Source organism: Poecilia latipinna, unplaced genomic scaffold, assembly GCF_001443285.1.
Source record: "Poecilia latipinna isolate Pla-1442-1.1 unplaced genomic scaffold, P_latipinna-1.0 Scaffold161, whole genome shotgun sequence".
Classification (NCBI taxonomy): domain Eukaryota; kingdom Metazoa; phylum Chordata; class Actinopteri; order Cyprinodontiformes; family Poeciliidae; genus Poecilia; species Poecilia latipinna.
Genome location: NW_015112777.1, coordinates 355,550 through 362,030, shown reverse-complemented (window position 1 = coordinate 362,030; position 6,481 = coordinate 355,550). Strand labels below are relative to the sequence as shown.

Genomic DNA, 6,481 nt, shown 5'->3' with positions numbered 1-6,481 from the left:
TTGAAGATATATACTATCTGCATAAGGCCTTTTTGTTTTGCTGTTCTAAAATGCTAGCAAGATATCAGGTAAAGCTAGCTGGCTAAGCTAACAAATTCTATATGACATTTTAAAAAAAAAAAAAAGCATTTTCAAATGACTACAGTTTTTGCTTTCTCTCTCCCTCTTTCTCTCTCTATGTTTGTTCAAAACATTCATTTCTGAATGTTTTGAACATGTGCTAATTATTTCTTTTTGCCCAGGCAGTGTATGTAAACATTTTACAAGAGTTTAAATCAATAACGAAGGCGCCTACATATTCTCAGGATTTCATTAAGACTTTTTTTTTTTTTAAATACCTTAAGCAGTAAAATTTAAGGTTTACATAAATTATAAAAAAAATCTGACGAAAGTTAATCTTGCTCACTGGAGTTTGGGAGTAGACAGGATGGAGGAATCTGCAGTCGGTGACCGACACCAACCCCATTTGCTGACTTGCAACAAATGTTGGTTGAGGAATGGTTTTCACCAGACAGACTGCTGTGGTTTTTGTACAGTAAATGTTTATTTTTTTTCATGGAAGAAACCCATATACACTTAGATTTCACTGATCAACACAATTTAATGCAAATAAAATGGTGAGGATGGTGAACATGTTTTTAATCACTGAATTTATTTGAGCAGGTTACAGTGTATGAAGAGCAGCACATAGTTCAGTCCTGTGGAGGACATCCCCCAACACATGCCTTACCCACATTGCTCTAACAAATGCTATGATGTTTTTTTTTAAGCCACACCCCTTTGGTGCCGCAATCCCAGCAGCATGCTCTAAAAGAGCACAAGGTCTTATGTGAAACATCATTTGCCTTCCCACAGATTTGCCAGAATCACCAGGGATGTTGGATCTTCCTCCTTTTCTCTGAGGCCACAGTGGAAGAATCTTTTCAGTCTCAGTCCTTTGCCAGTTACGAGCCAATTATTACATAAGCTGAACAATTGTGGCGTAGGTTGGCTGTCCTAAACATGGAAGAGAGAAATACTTGTTAGAATGCAAAACTAGCAAGCATCGAGTAAAGCGCCAGTAGGAAACTGTTGAGTCACAAACATAGAAGGTGGCTGTGAGTTAGGATAGCAAGGTGAAGTGTGGAAAAAAATTAGGAGAATGAGAATGTGCAGCCAATAAAATATCTGAAGGGAAGGACAGGGCCTGCCTTCATTTTAGCCGTCTCATTGGTCTTGACAGGCATGTGGTAATGTTTTTAAGTTGGTGTTGTTGGGCCCAATCTCCATACTCTACCATATGTATTGCACTGAGTCTACAAATCAAAAAGGAATTTATTTCAGCAATTCTCTATATACATTTTTATCATGTTTCAAAGCCTAAAACTGAGATGATTAAATGTAAAACTTAAGAATGGTTTGTACTATTTTCTGAGGTGTCCAACATCTAGAATATATCTTGGGTTTGGAAAACAGTCCTCCCTGTTTTTGGACCATCTTCATAATGTGTAGTTTCCCATTGGGTCACAGTGGCTCCTGTTTTCCCTAGTTGTGTCGAGATGCAGGGCATTTTGACACAACTACTAGACGTCTTTCAAACTCACAAAGTGACTCCTGTCAAACTCTCTAGTGCTGAGGGTGTAATCTAATGCATCTAGGAAGAATCCTCTCAATCTGATTATACCGTCACTCGCTGATTTGACTGGTCATTGAAAGCTTCTCAACTCATGCCCTCTGGTGACCATACCAGACCTGTCAGCTCTTTGCAAATCTAACAATTTGCATATCCACCACTGAACTGCATGTTAGAACCACTTCTTCTGAGTGTTAATTTTTTTTTTTTTTTTTTTTTTTGACTGTTTTCAGTTTTCTAGCTTATCCTTTTTCCTGTTCTGGGTCATGTTGGTCCCCTGCATGCAAAACTTTTAAGAGAGTTTTTGTAATTGGATGTTGGGTCTGGTTACCTTTTTTACTTTGCAGGTGTGAAGCATTGTGTGACATTGCATGACAGTGGGTTATCAACCTGGACGCACCTGTACATGTGTGAGTGAGTGTGTATGTGTTTGCATATGAAAAACTCCTCGCCCTCCAATTATCTGTCCACAGGGCTGTGCACCTGCACTTTACAACTTATCTGGCCAACGTGCCAGATAATGACACTTAAGACAATGTAGGTGAAATACCAACACGTCACACCAATCTTACAAGCAACAGTGCTTGTTGTGTTTTTTTTTTGTTTTTTTTTATTGCGGCAATACATTGGATTGCAGTAAATGCCATACTGACATCATCAAATGCTTGTGAAGTGCTTTACCTGCAGGCAGGTGTGCTCTTGATTGCATACATGAGTGTGTGAGAGGGAGTCTGACACAGAGAGATTCTGGGTTCATTTACATGTTTGACAAAAAAAGAAAACAATGACAGAAACTATTTGTGCAACCAGAAAACAAGCATGGGATTCCCACTATAACAAACGTATTCAGTAAAGTTTCCCACTAATTATTCTGGTTGCTCTATTATGTAACGGCAGGGTCATGCCAGTTTTGGGTCCCAAGGCTTGGTCTTGGTTTATTTTGAGGATATGTTTAATTGGAGTCAAATGTGATCAAAAGGACCACATTCTAACTGAGTGGCCCAGCAATGGCGAATGGAGAAGAATTGCTGCGATGACGTGATTAAAGGGCAGGAGGTTCTTAAAGAGACGGAGGCCAATTTCAAGGCGTGCATAGCTATGATGCAAAGTCAAATTTTTGTGAAGTTATTTTTGATCTATACATCAGTTTCTAAACAACTGAAGGTAATATAGTTGCTTAATTGAACAATAAAATTGTATTACGTGCTAAAAAAATACATAACAGCAGACCTTTAAAAATAGGAAGCAAGTGTTTACTGCAGCAATAGAAAACCCAATTGAAGCAGTACTAACAGAACTTAACATTAAAACCTTTTAATCCCCTGCAAGTTGTGCTGCTCTGCTCACACATAATAAATAAATAAATCTCTAGTTCTTTTTTTCAGGTTTGTTTTTAGCTAAAACAATAAGTAATCTTCCCTGTAGCAAATCCCAGTGGCCCTTCCCCCAGCCCCCAGTTGTATTCTGTTTTATGTGAAATTAAAGATTTGTATTGACTGGTTTTCCTTAAATTGTAATACAAGTTAGGTTAAAATCAAATTTGCAAACTGAAGTTTTTACTAACCAATACCATTTCATGTTTTCTTCGAGATATTGCCTGCATATTCTAATCCTTTTTTTGTTGTTTGTTTGTTTACAAGACAAGCAAATTTTGCTGAAAAATTTCTACTTCAAAAATACAGTCATGATGGTGTTGTAACTAAGAGCACCCATCACTTTTTTTTTTTTTTTTTTTTTTAAAGTTAACCTGCTTTGAAATTTCTGTTGGTAAGCTATGAACTGAATGTCTGTTGAGCAGCCAACTCCAGACTGGCGAGCTGCAGATAGCCTGGCCAGCTAATGTCAGCTGGCAAGACTCCAGTTACTGCTGAATAGTAAAAAGGTGCAAGTTTAAGTGAAATCTACAACTGAATTTTTGAGGGGTTGCAAAACCTTTCCTGAAGTTTTTGTAACAGCAAATGGGAGATGTTCTGAAACTTAATTGTTGCTTTTCTGTCCATGTAAGAGATTAATTTGACCACAAACGCCACAAAACTGTAACATTTTTACTCAGTCAAAACACCATAAGAAGCTTCTAAAGGACTGAGTTTATGAGCATCTGGTAGCAAGTCAAAATACTTTAAGTACTTTATTAACAGACTTGTTTTGCTAGCTTATTGTTGCATTTAGTCTTATTACTGCGATCTCAGAAATTCATCCCACCAGGGTTGGGCAAAACTTGGATTGGAAAAACTTGGATTTGTTATCTTTTTAGCTAACACAACATGTTAGCTTGGTTGCTAACCAAATGTATAAATCACCCTTACACCTGCAACCTTCACTGCTTATGAATTGTGGCAGCCATATCAGATATTCAACTTGGAGCAGCTCAGAGACGACTTGCTAAGTTGAAATTTCCGCTATTTTGACTGAAAGCCATCAGATCATAAATAAATCTTCAGTTTGACTCTCCACCATTGCCAAGCTTTGCATCCATGACTAGGTTGAGTTTCAGTGCCTCTTTTCCCAGCTGATCTGTGCAGATAATGTAATAAATGGGAGTCTTCGTGTACTGTGTGTACTTGGACATTTCATAAACGCTGTTCCCTCATTCAGTGATGCAATCTCAGGAAGATTCGGCCGAGACGAGTTGACCCGTCCTCACCAGCGTGAGGATCTCTTTAAATGCGACTGTGTGCAGTTCCGACTTGTGTCGTGTTGCTGAAAACGATACTCTGATGTCACCAAAGCTGGACTCGTCACAGAAAAGCCCGGGGGCAGTCACTCATGACGTCACTGTAGATTTCAATGGCTTTTTTTTATTATTATTTTTGTTATATTAGAAGTTGCATGTTGGTAATAGATTTCGGACACCATCTTAATGCCGGAGCGTCATCAGATGTGCTATGCAGAGAGCCGAGGCAGTCGTGCTGTGCAGCGGTAGATTTGTTGTTGTACGTAGGTGATCCCTCATATCAGTCTCAGTGCACAGCTGTCACTCCCTGCACTTCTGCTGTTGTTGTTGTCTTTTACAAGGTACTTTCCCTCACACACACTTCCTCCCACAGGACCCTTTGTTTTTGTCAGGGTGTGTGTGTGTGTGTGTGTGTGTCTAATGCATTTAGCATATGCATTTGATGTGGGCAAATTCTCAGAATGCGATTTTAATCGAATGTACTGTCACTTTTGTGCGAAAGGTATACATACAGCCACAGGAATATGTGAGGAGACATTTTTTTTTTTTATCGTTCTTCAAACATTACGACGACTTTTGGGTGCTCGGTTCCACTCGCAGATGTGAGCAATCGCAGGGTTCCTCGGATTTTTTTTATTTTATAAGTCATTTTGCATTCATCTGTGTAGTGACGAGATGACTGTGTCACGTTAAGGTTTTTTGCATAACCCACGCTTCTCTTTTCCTCTTGCATTCAGTCACCGCTGCTGTAATGTCCACTGCAGGCGACCGTGTACGTCTGTCGTACCCCTCAAAGTCAATTTAGGATTAGTGCAGACAGGAAAAGCACAGGTATCGTTGACGTGTGTGAAAGTGAGGATAGCTGGTTTCAGCAACGCCAGGAAAATGTGCTTACCTCAGTCGAGCTGTGCTTCAGGCGTGTTTGGTGCGAGTGTCCGCTCAGAGAAGCCGGGCATGAAGCTTGGTAAGCGCTGTGAGTGTGGCTTTTTTTTTTTTTTTGCAGGGTTGTTTCTCACCTTCTTAGTTTTAGTGCATCACCCTAGATGAAAGGCAAGCGTAGGTCTCATCTGTCTCTTTGCTTGTGTGAAAGTACGCATGCAGGAAGTTGGTGTGAATTGGTGTCCCCTTCTAATGTGTGCGTCCACTTCTGTGTGGGAACAATAACACGCATGCGCTGCCTGGACAAGAATGCCTGCTGCGTATTTGGACATCATCTTGCGGAACTTGTCTAGATTCTGTTCCGTTCACAAAAGTCTTCCTTGAGGAACATCGTCCATGTCTGGCCTTTCACCTGCGAGTTTTTTTTTTTTCTTCTTCTTCTTTTTATTGGATTAATCATCCCTAAGTAGTAGGAATAAGACTCTGGGAGGAATCGGGAATCCCCAGCTAACGGCTTCCTTGATAAAAGTAAGGTAGAGAGCTGCACCCAGCAGATGGTGTGTGGTGAGTGGATAAGGGCTGAACATGGCAGATGTTACACTCGGCTGAATAATAGAGGCTTGAAACACTCATTGGAAAGGCATAACTTCTTTGTTAAATTCTGGACATGAATTAAACATTTAAAACTGTGTAAGCAGACAAAACGATACTGGAATCTTCCATAGTTTCGCTGCTGTTTACGCAACAACAAATCTTTTTTTTTTTTTTTTAGTGTCATGTTGACTGTAAACATTGTTTTTGTTTTTTGTGGAAACCCGATTAAATTGAAATGTTTGGGTTATTTACGGATAATTACCTGCAGTGTTCAAAAATAAAATAAGTTTGTCATTATTTTTATTTGCATCTGATTCATTTTTTTTCATACATTTGAACAAAGTCTACACATCCATCTGTTTTTTTTTCTTCCCCACCTCCACTTCTCAACTCAGAAATCCCACAACTTCTTATCTCTCTCTCTGCACGCCTGTGCTCCGACCACCCTGACTCCTGCCCCCCAACCCCATCAGACACACAAACACACACACATCCTCACACACACCTCAGCCTCCCCACGCCCCTCCCAGAAGACACACTTCCCCCCACCATTCTGCTGATGGGCTCAGGCGCCTCTGCTTGGTCACACAGCCCCAGTGTAGCATCCAGTTAGCTACACTATGTGAAGCCCTGTGGTTTTTGTCTTTTAACATGGATGTGCATGTGAGTGTTAGCCAAATTTGAAAGGTGTGTGTGTGCGTTTGTTTGTAATACCTTGTGGG

The 6,481-nt window shown here is 40.1% G+C and overlaps 1 long non-coding RNA gene across 1 annotated transcript; it reads right to left on the bottom strand.

Annotated features, from left to right (window-relative positions):
* Window positions 1-631: 631 nt before the first annotated feature.
* LOC106945806 (uncharacterized) lies at window positions 632-6,059 on the bottom strand. The gene is made up of 2 exons (XR_001424638.1): window positions 5,182-6,059; window positions 632-996 (listed from the first exon to the last, which is right to left on the bottom strand). It is a non-coding gene; the product is annotated as an uncharacterized LOC106945806 (long non-coding RNA).
* Window positions 6,060-6,481: the final 422 nt, after the last annotated feature.